Consider the following 13,418-nt stretch of genomic DNA (forward strand, 5'->3'; position numbering starts at 1 on the left):
GTTTTTGATGTTCAAAGCTTTTTATCTTCTGTTTTACAAATGAAATACATCTTCCTACATTGCAAAACACCACTTACAGTGAATCCCTTTGGGAAAGACATTAAAGTACCATTTCAGCTTTATCAATAATGGAACTCCATTGGCAGAGACCCAACACAGAGACATCCTTCTCTCTGGCTACTTGAAGAGTATATTCTAAGAAATTCCTTGGAATTGGCCTGCAAAAACTGATAAGAACAGCAAACAACAACAACAACAACAACAACAAAAACAAACTGATAAGAACAACAACAACAAAAAGCCTAAGTATTGTCGGTGAAAAACTAAGATGTAGGCAAAAGAAAGGGAGGCTTATGGGATTCCTCTGGGGTCTCTAAGGACATTAACTTAGCTGACATTTACAAGGTGTCCAAGAAATGGGATTTTCCCCATTATTTCCAAGTGAGAAACTAAGGCTTAGAAAGGTTAAGCAAATTGCCATAATGGTCACACAGTTCACATATTAAGGAGATGGGACTCAAAAGCACATCTCCCTATAATCAAAGCACATATTTTTCAAAAATATAGCAGTATCTGTTCTCTAGTCCTACATCAACATTAGTCTTCCTCCTCCCTTGTCATTAAATATAAGAAGAAATTTTAAAAGGCAAATTTGACAAGACTTCACAGTAAGTGGTCAGTTGCTGTGCCCTAATAGCATTGCCTGTGGTGGCAATACAAACAAAAAACAAGGGAATAAAAAATTATAGTTTAGGGGTGCCTGGATGACTCAGTCCGTTAAGCAACCGACTTCTGATTTTGGCTCAGGTCATGATCTCAGTGTTGTGAGATTGAGACTCACGCTCGGTGGGGAGTCGACTTGGTATTTCGTCTCTCTCTCCCTCTACTCATCCCCTCCTCTCAAAAAGAAGAGAAAAGAAAATTATAGTTTAAAAGCTAACGAGTATAAAATGTCAGTGGAAATCAAAATTATCTGATGTCCTACCCTTATCCCTATCCCCATGTGTGCTAAAATAAAGTTTATGTCCAAGTGGCAAGGAGAAGTAGAGTTTACTGACCTACATTATGTGCTCTGTGTTTCAGATGCTCTGTCTTGTTTTATCCTAACAGTCCTCTCCTTGAGAGAATACAGTTCTCATTTTACAAATGAATAAACTGAAACCCAAAGAAAGTTTAACAGAATTATTCAGGCTACAGAAAACTTAATAGTGGCTTGGGCAAGCAAAGCATTGTTTCTCAGGTAATAGGAAGTCTGCAGTGGGTAGCAGAGGTTAGAACAAAGGGTCAACACTGTCAAAGTCAGGGTCTCAGGCTCCTTCTGCCTCCCTGACGTGCCATCCCCAGCCTGTGGGTTTTATCCTTATTCTTTCAATGTGGCTGCTGGACATCTGGACATTGTAAACACATTCCAGCTGGGAAGATAAAGAGCAAAGGATGAACACAAAAGGGCCATGCCAGCCAAATCTGTCCCATTTTATTAAAATGACAATAGATTTTCTGGAATCCCCATCCAAAACTTTATCTTCTTCTTCAGAACTCTATCACATAACCACCTATCTCTGCAAGGGAAGCCAGTACATTGAGTATCCTAAACTCAAGTTAGTAAAATCAGTGTTAGTAAAGAGTTAATATTTGCAAAGTGCTTAGAATAAGATCGGACATATAGTAAATGTTATGTATTTAATAAATGAAGAAATGAAGGAATTAAGTAATGATAAGATGAAGGAAGGAGACTGGATACTAAGTAGGCAAATAGAATAATTTAACACGGAGATAAATGACTTGTCTAAATGGCCCGGCTAATGAATGGTAGTGATGTGATTCCATCCCGACGTTTTTGGATTTCAAAGGACCTTTTCAATATTTTCTTTCCCTGTTATTACTTAATAACATCCCCCAACCCACACACAGTTTTAAAATTCCAATGTGACTATGCCCGTGAATGTCATGTGATTTTCATGAGTGCTGCTTCAAATATTAGCATTAAAAGTGAAGAACTCTGTTATGAGAAAATAGGCAGGCCAGTCGAACCAATTTCATTCTCTAATGGGCTCCTTAGCTTTTCATATCCCAGGATGGAAAAAGATTTAAAGTAGCACGGCATTCACGGAAGCCCAACCTTGGCTTAAATTTAAGAATCTCAGACCTTTCTTGTATTCCTACCACTTACTTAATCTAATGCCACTGATAAACTGTAGGTGAAACACGGGACTTCCCCAATAAATATTGACAAATGAGCACTTAACTGTAATGTGGGAGCTGCCTTTTATTAGCTAGTTTTCCAGCATTTCTGGTTTTTTTAGCCCTTGCGATGGTGAGTAATCTTAGTGTGTTAGTGTGTCCAACTATTGACAGTACATCCATATATCAACACAGTGGGTAACCTCCTTTGCTTGACCTTAGAAATCCTTAAATGTCACATATCATCCTCCAAATACAGACAGGTCAGGTTGACTTGAGTTTATCCTAGATGACAGAAGGGAGACTCAAAGATCAGCCCTTATAAAAATTCATTACTGATGAATATTGATATTTTACTGGAAAATTAATCAGTATTATTAAACACCAAGAGATTAATGCTGGCTTGTTTTACAGAAGACAGAATCAACCACTACAAAGAGCTATTAAAACAGCTGATATAAAATGTTTACATATAATACATATAGAATGTGAAAATGACTGACTTTTCTTTCCAAAGTTCAATCAAGGATAGAAAGCAAATGGAAAAGCCAAGAATGAAGGGTTCAGTGGTATAAGAGATTGTCTGTGGTCCTCCTCAACAGTCCTGTCACACCCAGAGCTCATATTGACTTTAAGTGAAGTACCTCTTTACTACTCAAATAAAGGGAATTTGGCCTCTGCTTTAGCTGATATCCACGGTGGATTCACTACATATGCACTGGCTAGGTGGACCTTAAAAACCCAATCAAATAATGAAATCCCATCCCTTCCCAAAAAGAAATTACTGTTTTCTTTTCATGTGGATTATGACTTGTTTAAACCCCAATGACTATTCAGTTTCTGCTCACAGAAGACAAATATTTGCTAATTAAGGGTAAGAACAGATAGAACCAAAAGGTCAATCTGCTTATTCCTTGTTAGAAATTACACAAGGAATTTTTTTACAAGACATTTAGAAATTCTTGTCTTCCATGCATACTGACACCATTACTGTAATTTAACCTGCCTTCCTTTGTGAGATTATTACTTAGTGTGAATCCCAGAATGAGAACCAAGAATGATTTCTGCTCTAGACACTCTTGAACTATTTCACCCAGAATACTGTGTAATCTCCAGTTCACCTTCTGAAACTGGACTCCCTGTGTTTGAATATGGGTTCTACTACTTACTTCCAGTACGGTCAGGAACATTATTCTTATAATGGATTTAGAGTACATTCACATGTAATATTTTTCCTCAGTCACTCTATCCTTTCAAAAGGTTAATAAACTACTTAGCTATATGAATACGGTCTTAGAACCCCAACATGTCTTAATGCAAAACCCATTCTCCAGCACTCAGTGACTCACCATCTGATTAATAGATTAATTCCTTTCCTTTGTTTCTGGAATAGAGCGATATAGTAAAAGGAATGTAGACCTATCATCTGAGTGGGAAGCATCATATATTCCAAGATGAAAGGTAAGATCTTTAGGGAATGTCAGAGCCCCCTGCTCATAAGCTTCAGTACATAAATGGATATGTATCAAGGTGCCTCTCATTTGCTTTAGTAAAACCTCCCTTTGAGAGACATTAATTAAAATATTTAAGGATCACAGCTGAGTCCACAATTTGAGTAGAAGCCAGATATTGAAAAAAGGTCTCTCTTTCACTGTGTTATTTATTGTTGATAGAAATATTCCAGCTGCTACTCAGAATGCTAAAACAACACTTCAAAGATGTCATGCATTTAATCTCCTCCTGTCCCACGAGGACCAGAGAAATGAGTCATGATGTAAAATGGTTCTCCTGCAGACATTCTGATGCTACAACAGTGGAATGAAAAGAAAGAGGCATTCTGGTCTCAAGCAATAAACCCAAAGTACAAAAGGTCTCTAAGAATACAGTGACAGGCTGGTCCAAAATCCAAATTATTGTGCCAACAGGCCAACAGCTGTGACCTTTCTAAACATCACTATGTCAGATGCATCAATAAATTTTGATGAATAATTTCACTTCCAGGATTATCTTCTAATAAAATGATCATAGTCAACATATCTCTCAAATCTCTATTCTACTCACACTCAAATCTCTCTTTTAAATTTCACATAAAAACTGCCTGTTCTTCAAGAATATCACAGATTTTAAACATATCCCTCCTGAGCCTCCTGGGTACCTCAGTCGGTGAGGCTCTGACTCTTGGTTTTGGCTTAGGTCCTTATCTCATAGTCTTGGGATGAAGCCCCATGTTGGGCTCTGTGCTTGGCATGGAGGCTGTTTCAGGTTCTCTTTCCCTCCTCCTTCCTCCCTCCTCACTCTCTCTCTCTTTCAAATAAATAAAATCTTTAAAAAAAAAAAAGTATCCTCCCTATGCTGGCCTCTGTAAATGCATAGCATCATAACCTCCCCCCATGAACTCCATCCTCGACTGCTTCTTCTTCCTTACTTGCTAAATAAAACCATCATGTCTTGTCACTATTAATTAAAAGGAAAAAAAAGCATCCTTTATCTCCATCCTAATTCCCAGTCTCCTACTATCTTAGGTCCAACTATCATCATCGATGCTTTGCATTAAGGGAATCATTTCCTAACTAGCCTTCTTGTCTACTTTGCTCCCACCAATGCAATCTGCACAAAGTCACCAGTAATCGTTCACAATGCCTTTGTAATTATGTTGTCCCCTCAACCCCCCTGGCTAAAATAGTTTAAAATTTTCCACTGCCATCAGGATAAAGAATACATTCCTTAAAATTTTGTAAAAGTCTTTTCTTGATCTAGCCTCAACCTGTCTTCTCAAGAAATCCATTACCCCTCACACTCAAGGTTTTAGATATACTGAAGTACTTGTAGTTTTTCTAAGTTGTCAGATTTTTTTTTTCTTGCTCATAGGTATTGGAACTTGCTGTTGACTACAGTTAGAACAGTGGCTCCTTCCTCAATATTTTCATTTATCTGGTAAATTCTTATTCACGTCTGAGGTCTGAGTCTAAAGACTGCCTCTTCCAAGTTTTCTCTGACTTCCAGGGCTCCAGGGCAGCACAATTGGTTAAGCATCTGACTCTTGATTTCAGCTAAGACCCTGATATTAGGTTCTTGAGATCAAGCCCCTCCTCAGGCTCTGTGCTGAGGAGTTTGCTAAACACTTTCTCTGCCACTTCCCTCCACATGCTCTTTCTCTTTTTAAAATAAATAAATATTTTTTTTAAAAGAAGTATTCTTTGACTTCCAGTTTTCTCCAGTATATATCGCATGCCCCGAGCACTTTTCACACAATAATGCAATTGCCTTTTTTCCCCCTATTCCTCTGTAGACTTCTGTGTTTCCAAGATTATTCAATTCAGCAACCACATTTGATGAATTTTCAATGCGTAAAACAGGGTCTTGCACAAAATAAGTACTCAATGAAGAATTTTAAATAAATACCAAGATATTCATCGAGGTTTGATTACAAAAACAAAGAACTGGTAACTATGCAAAATGCCAAAACATAGAAGTGAGTAAACAAACTTGGGCACATCTCAAAGGTAAAAAAAAAAAAAAAAGCGTTTTTCCTTTTCAAAATAAAAAAGTCTTTGAAATTTTTCATAGAAGGGGCCATAGAAATGATAAAATACTAAGTGAAAATCAAACAAAATATGCATTACCAATATGATGTTAATCAAATAGATATATGATAGATGGATAGATAGATGATAGATAGATAGATGATTGATAGATAGATAGATAGATAGATGATAGATAGATCGATATAGATGATAGACTTGAAAATATACAAATTTGATGACAGCGTTTATATTTGGTATATGTATAATTTTTATTTGCTTACTATGCTTTGAAGTATATTTCTGATTTCTTGTGATGAATCAAGTAAAAAATAATAGAAGAACAAAAGGGCTGCAGTGAATTCTGACTCCACCTGGGCCAGTGTCCACAACCAGAGAAGTCACATTTGCAAATGGGGAGCATCGCAGCTGGATTCTCAGAACAGAGCTAATGCTGAGAGTTCGATGGGTGGCATACACTGGGTCTGATACCAGTATCAAAGGCAGGAATGAAAACCAGGGAGCCAAGAGAAGTCCAGAAGGTAGAACTCAATGAATGGCCAGGAGAAATTTTCTCCCAGTATCATAAATTGCACCAATAATGATCTAGTCTGTATCTGGGTGGGCCAGCAATGATCTAAATTGATCTAAACAGATCAATTTCTGGGAGTGGAAAGAAATCTGAGCGGCTAATTAAAACCTGAGGTAGTCTTACATTGCCTAGATTAGATATGTATGGTCAGAATTAGAGTAATTATTTTTAGGGCAAGAGGGTAAATATAAGATACTCAGACCGATTTCAATAAAACTCACACTGGACCCCACTAGCTAATGGAAATTAATTCCTCCATATATCTTCTTCAAAATGTGCACAATGCCTAGACAGGGGTTAGCAGTAGGTGAAGGAATCATTTTATATTTTAGAAGGGTGGGGAAGCCAAAGGCAGAAGTGGGGGGGGCAATTTTATTACTATTCTTTGATAAAGACAATGTTCCAGCATTCTTTAGTAATTTTCAAAATGGAACTAAATAATAAATGTTCTCTTCGAAAAGAACAATTACCTAGTTAAATTAAAGAATGTTTTCCTCATGAGGATTGCAATTAAAAATAGAGGGCAAGAGAAACTTGCCTTAGCATTTGCCATCACCCCAGGGTTTGTTGATCAACTTTATGCTTCATTTATGTCTCCATAAATCATACTGTGGAATTAAAAGTGTGTGGCTGACATGAATATTGCCCACTTTGCAAGGAAAAGACAAAGAGCAAGAAAAACTTTATGCCAAAGCGTGAGGCTATCACACAAAAATTCTTTCCAATTATTATCTCTGCTTCCCCACAAAAGCGAGATTACTCTCTTGGTGGATGTCATAGAATTGAGGCTTTGAAATGGAGATGCCAAGCTGTAAATTACATTTCTGAATCAATTATGCCTCTATCAGAAAGGCTATAAATAACATGCAGAATTACCAGATGTGTAATTTTTTGTTACACTTGAACATTTGGTGCGTTTAGAATGTCTAAGTGAGGGACTTGGGTTAATCTGTGAATTTCACGGATTCATCTGACAAGACAGCAGAAAAATGTGGGTGAGAATTATGATGACCTTGCTTCAAGGAGACTTACCAGAACAAGGTCGACTCAGGAATCTGCCTGCATTTTTCTTAAAAGAGACTTAGACGGGATATGGTCATGGAGCCCTTTGGTGTTCACTGGCTGAATTCTCAAAAGAGTTGGAGCAAAGGACACATTTGGTTTCGGATGGGTTACTTGAGCAACACATAATTCGGTGATGAGCCCTTCCTTTGACAGCTTTACGTGGATTTTATTTTGTCACCCTCTTGAGAAGTCTAAGCAAGAGACTGTTGGCCGGCTGCGTTCTTATGACCAGACTCAGCATCTGAAACTGAAACATCGAACAGTGGGTCTACATGAGGACTAGAGTTTATCAAGTAGCCTCAGCCAGTGACCTTCCCAGGAATCTCACTTACTCCTTGGTCTGTTGCGTCATAGCATTTTGTCCCCTATGGCAAGTTAAGCTTTTATTACTCTTACGTGTAGGTGTTCATTTGTGTTATGAAATTTAAAAGCTGTCATGTAATAGGACTAAGGGAAAAATATTCCTCTCCATTTAGGAGAATGTGATACCCACGTTTCCCTGAAAGATGCTCAGGTCATGTAGGAGCTTCCTTGTTACTGCAGTAGAGGAAATCTGGCTCCCTCTGTGGAGTGAGGCAAATACTATGCAACCAAATAAATTTTTATTGGTTATGGCTAGAGTTAACTACCACGTCTTAAAGCTAGCAAAAGGAATAAGTCTGTGTGTGTGTGTGTGTGTGTGTGTGTGTGCGTGTGTGTGTGTGTGTTTCTTAGCACAGCATAATTAAATGAAGAAAGTGTACAAAATCAGCTGGAGCCTGACAGATAAAATATATCTCAGATCATAATGTTGAAACTACCACACTAAGATTCCAATCCAACTCAGTTTTCTTATCCATACAATGGATATAATGACATCTAAACTCCAGCATTAGTTTTTAAATTAAGCTGGATATGCTTACAAAATATTTTGCATAATTCTCTGTCATAGAGGAAGTGGTTCTCACTATCACTTAGAGATCTTTTTCTTCGGGAGGAGGAGGGAGGAGGAGGAGGAGGAGGAGGAGGAGGAGGAGGAGGAGGAGGAGGGAGAAGGAGGAGAGGGAGGAGGAGGAGAAGGAGAAGGAGAAGGAGAAGAAGGAGAAGAAGAAAAGGAGGAGGGAGGGAAGAAGAGAGAAGAGAAGAAGAAGAAGAAAGACAGAGAAGAAGAAAGAGAAGAAGAGGAGGAGGAGGAGGAGGAGGAGGGGAGGAGGAGGAGGAGGGGGAGAAGGAGAAGGAGAAGGAGGAAGGAGAAGAAGAAAGAAAAGGAGGAGGGGAAGAAGAAGAAGAATGAAGAAGACCTCCGCCTCCTCATAGCCCCTCTTCTTCTTCTTCTTTTCTTCGGTCTGTTCTTCTTCTTCTTCGTGCTTCTTTCTTCTTCTTCTTCTTCTTCTCCTTCTTTAATTCAACATGCCTCTCCCCACATTTATCTTCTACCTACAATCATCTGCTCCCAGGGAGAAGTGCTGCATGGCACTTAAGAGCTTAAACTCAGTCTGGGTTTGGATCCTAGTTCAGACACTCAACAGCTTCTTGAGCTTTGGCTCAATATATAACCTACCTCTGCCTCTGTTTTCTCGTCTGTTAAATTGCGATAACAATAGTAACCACCTCACAGAGATGATACTTTCCTTACCCAGTGAGTGTTTGTTTGCAAGAATAACTGAGATAAAGCAGGAAAAGCATACATAACACTGCCTGCCACATAACAGCACACAGTAAGTGCTGCTTATAATACAAATACTTTTAACATCTGTTAAACCCATTCTTCCTCCACTATTTTGTAGGCTTCAAACTTCCATTTGCATGTAAACTCTATGTGAGAAATGTGTTTACTTCTTCTGGTTAAAATGATCCTCACCAGCTTTTGAGTAAGAGGATACAGAGTGGACTGGTGAGTGGACTTCAGAAGAATATTGGCAGATGTCAAAGCTAATACACTTACTGAATGAAAAATCAGCCTCAGCTATCATAATGGGATGCACCCAAACCACATAAGGTATGATTATGAAGGCTAGTAGCAAATCCTCCACAAAAGGAAGCAAGAGGAAGAAGGAGATGAAGAGCACCACAGTCACGTGCATGTGTGTAATTATTCTAGAGGGATGTTCTTTAAGTAGCTGGAGTTCACACTTGAAAAAGGCCTCTTTGATCCTGATTTCCAATAATTAGAAAAATTAGCAGCCATGCATTTTTAGAAAGCTACTAAGTATCTGCTTGTGAAGCCCTGAAAGCATTGTGTTTTTTGTTCCGATGGAGCAATGCATCCAAATGCAATGGACATCTCTTCAACAAGTATGAAAGGATCTGTGGCTTTGGCTTTGCAATATCCAAAAGTATAAACCATCTGAATTATTTTTTTTTAAATACTGGAGGAGACATTGTCACATCAGAACTCGTTCACGCACTTGCCCTCATAATGGATCTGTGAAGATGTGTTGAGACTCAACGTTTCAACCAAATCCCAAAGATCCTGCAATATTCTGATGAACACTTTGCATATGGTTACCCTCAGAATAAAGGATATTTTCCCCCATTTAAGGATAATAATAGAGTAATATCAAGCCTCCACACTGAAGTATAATTGTCACATCGCCTCACATTATACCGATAATTTGCACATTAAACATTCTTATTTGTTTAAAACATGCTGTTTTGCTCCTATCTGAACAACAGCTTTTTGGGAACAGAAGGAGAAAATTAAAATCTTAGAGTTTACTCTCTAAAGCATATAGTCATTAAATTCAAGTCACAGGAGGAAAACTGATAGGGTCAAATCTTCTCTTATGTCAACAGCTAAATGTGAGTAAATAAAAAGGAAAATTGAAGGATTCTACTAGTAAAACATATGATACACGTTTAGTATAATTCACACAAATTTAAAGCAAAAGTAGGATAGCACAAGAAAACTAAGTAAATTTGTAATTTAATGCTAAGTGAAATATGGATAAATTGACTATGAAGACAAAAAACAGTTATTCTCACAATGAGAACATATTTCAAGATATGGCCTGGGGAGCATGGATAACTCATGCTAGTCTATACTTTCTGAGTTCGTTTTGCCAAAGGAACAAACTCTTTGCTCTTATTTCTTTTGTAGGATAAATAGTCCTAAATTGATTATAAGCAGAAAATGAAAGGATTGAGATTTCACTGCTAAACTTATGTGCACCTATTTTAAAAATTTATTTTAAAAGATGGAGGGTTTTGGTAGTATGCGAGGATTTTTTGGATAAATGAAAAAAAATTCCATTGCTGAAAAATCTCTGACCAATTAAGGATATTGCATTAAAAAGTTATTTTGATAGTTGACTTTATTCTTAGCACAGTTTCATGTGAGATGGTATATAGAGAGAAAATGGACACATAAATTTGAACATAGGAGCCAGTGACGAAAACATTGCATTTACCCTGGATCAAACTTTGATGAGGACAGAAGTGAGGCAGCCGATGCTGTGGCTCAGGCAGTGTTAGTGGAGAGCTCATTTCCATGGGTTTTCAGATGAATAGATGTTTCTGACAATGGCCTTCTCAATGTAAAAAAAAGAATATTAATTTCCTATATTCTCATTTAGATATGATAATACCTTGTTTGTAACAGTATACCCAATATGTTTTCCCCTAAAATGTAGCTAGATGACAAAACTCCAAATTCTGGCTGGCTGATTTATTCTGAAAAGCCCATATTATATAGTTCAAATTCAAAGAATTAAAACTAGGCTAGTAGCAAGCTACTGGGGTTTTTTTAGAGATTTTATTTCTTTACTTATTTGAGAGAAAGAGAGAGAAAGAAAGAGTACAAGCAGAGGGAGGAGCAGAGGGGAAGGGAGAGAGAGAGAGAATCTCTAGCAGACTTGAGAGCCTAACTCAGGGCTTAATCTCACAACTCAGGGTTGTGAGATTGAGCCCTAAGTGACCTGAGGCAAAATCAAGAGTTGGTCACTTAACCAGCTGAGCCACCCCGGCCCCCCCTACAGTTTTTTTCTAATACTTTTATAAGGCACTTTTTTCCTAATCAGCTTTATAAGGCACTTTCACAAATGCCACACTGTAGACTATTTAATATGCACTTGTTCATATATCACATTTCTTGTAGCAAGATCCTTGTGAGATGGGTAAGCTTCTAAATTAGCTCTAGGCTCCTGTGGTCTCAATCCCCTTCCACACATTTCAAAGAAGGATGCTGATCTGGATTGGACAAACTCCAGAATAACATAACACGTCAAGATCGAGAGACTAGGGATGTCAAAGGAGTGAAAAGACCCAGCATACTCACTGAATACATTCTCCTTCTCCGTGTGGCTATTGGAAATGGACCACTGGAGTATTGAGAGGGACCAAGGATATGTAGCCAGGGCCACCATCATGCTGGCTTAGGGTTTGAACTGTCTTCTTTTCCTCAGCCAGGTATGCTCATACTTGGATGGCAAGACAGGAGGGATGTTTTTTGGCCATACCAAGGTGCAGCAGGGTAATGGTCTAGGTAAGAAAGGCCCAAATTTATGGATAGAACCAAACCTGGTAATGTTGTCTTCCTACAGCTTACCTGTACCACCAGGAGGAAGAACCTCTGGAGAAGCCATATTGCCAGTGATTTCTACCACTGTGAGTTTATGCCCAGACAATTATCTGTCTCTGTGAAGACAAAATTCCTAGGGCATTTCCTAGAATTCCTCTTCTGAATGACAAACAGGTTTGTGTTACATTCTTTATCTTCTTTACATTTTATTCACCTCATATTTTGATAGATGGCATTAGAGATTTAAAGCAAGGTTACTACCATTCTGTTCAAGATAAGATTATGTGGACAACGAAAGAGTACACACTTACATGTATAAAATCATAAAGCACAGACTTCCTCGTCCTTTCTTCATGTGGCTAAATTAGCCACACAAATCAGTTTTCTAAGCATTCAGAGACACCACTCATAATTTCACAGATTTTATGCACACTGTTGGCATAGGAAGGAAAATGTCAAAGATCTTCTACTGAAATAATTTGGGCAAATGACAGAATGCCGACTCATGGCAATAATTCAGACAGGAAATAGATTCAAGTAAACAAACATTTAACAACTTACACAGTGACCAATTGATAATTTTATTCAGCAGCTGATAGAAAATTCTGGATTTGTGAAGGGCTTATTATTCCTTGACAAGCAACTGTTCACTACAGTCCATTTAAATATTTGGAAAGGTTAATTGGGCATATTATCCTCTTAAAGACACAAGTAATTTCTAGTTTTCACTCAAATAAAGAAAATCAGTGCATCCTTTATTCATTTTATTGTTCCTTTCTTTGTTGTTATATTTTGGCAAAGTACTGGGGGATAACTTATTTACGTCAATTAGACCTAAGTTCAATTCCACATGAGCTACTTATTAAATGTTTAATCCCCTTTATCCACATCCTCTGCAACATTTGTGGTTTCCTGCCTTGTTAATTTTCCCCATTCTCACTGGTGTGAGGTGGGATCTCATTGTGGTTTTGATTTGTATTTCCCTGATGGCAAGTGATGCAGAGCATTTTCTCATGTGCATATTGGCCATGTCTATGTCTTCCTCTGTGAGATTTCTGTTCATGTCTTCTGCCCATTTCATGATTGGGTTGTTTGTTTCTTTGCTGTTGAGTTTAAGAAGTTCTTTAAGATCTTGGAAACTAGCCCTTGATCTGGTAGGTCATTTGCAAATATCTTCTCCCATTCTGTAGGTTGTCTTTTAGTTTTGTTGACTGTATCCTTTACTGTGCAAAAGCTTCTTATCTTGATGAAGTCCCAATAGTTCATTTTTGCTTTTGTTTCTTTTGCCTTCATGGATGTATCTTGCAAGAAGTTACTGTGGCTGAGATCAAAAAGGGTGTTGCCTGTGTTCTCCTCTAGGATTTTGATGGAATCTTGTCTCACATTTAGATCTTTCATCCATTTTGAGTTTATCTTTGTGTATGGTGCAAGAGAGTGGTCTAGTTTCATTCTTCTGCATGTGGATGTCCAATTTTCCCAGCACCATTTATTGAAGAGACTGTCTTTCTTCCAGTGGATAGTCTTTCCTCCTTTATTGAATATTAGTTGACCATAAAGTTGA

General features: G+C 37.9%; 1 long non-coding RNA gene across 1 annotated transcript; it reads right to left on the reverse strand.

Moving 5' to 3' along the window:
* Window positions 1-10,656: 10,656 nt before the first annotated feature.
* Window positions 10,657-12,857, reverse strand: LOC119874957. The gene is made up of 3 exons (XR_005358969.1): window positions 12,169-12,857; window positions 11,615-11,817; window positions 10,657-10,865 (listed from the first exon to the last, which is right to left on the reverse strand). It is a non-coding gene; the product is annotated as an uncharacterized LOC119874957 (long non-coding RNA).
* Window positions 12,858-13,418: the final 561 nt, after the last annotated feature.

The sequence above is a fragment of the Canis lupus genome, chromosome 5, assembly GCF_011100685.1.
Source record: "Canis lupus familiaris isolate Mischka breed German Shepherd chromosome 5, alternate assembly UU_Cfam_GSD_1.0, whole genome shotgun sequence".
Lineage (NCBI taxonomy): Eukaryota > Metazoa > Chordata > Mammalia > Carnivora > Canidae > Canis > Canis lupus.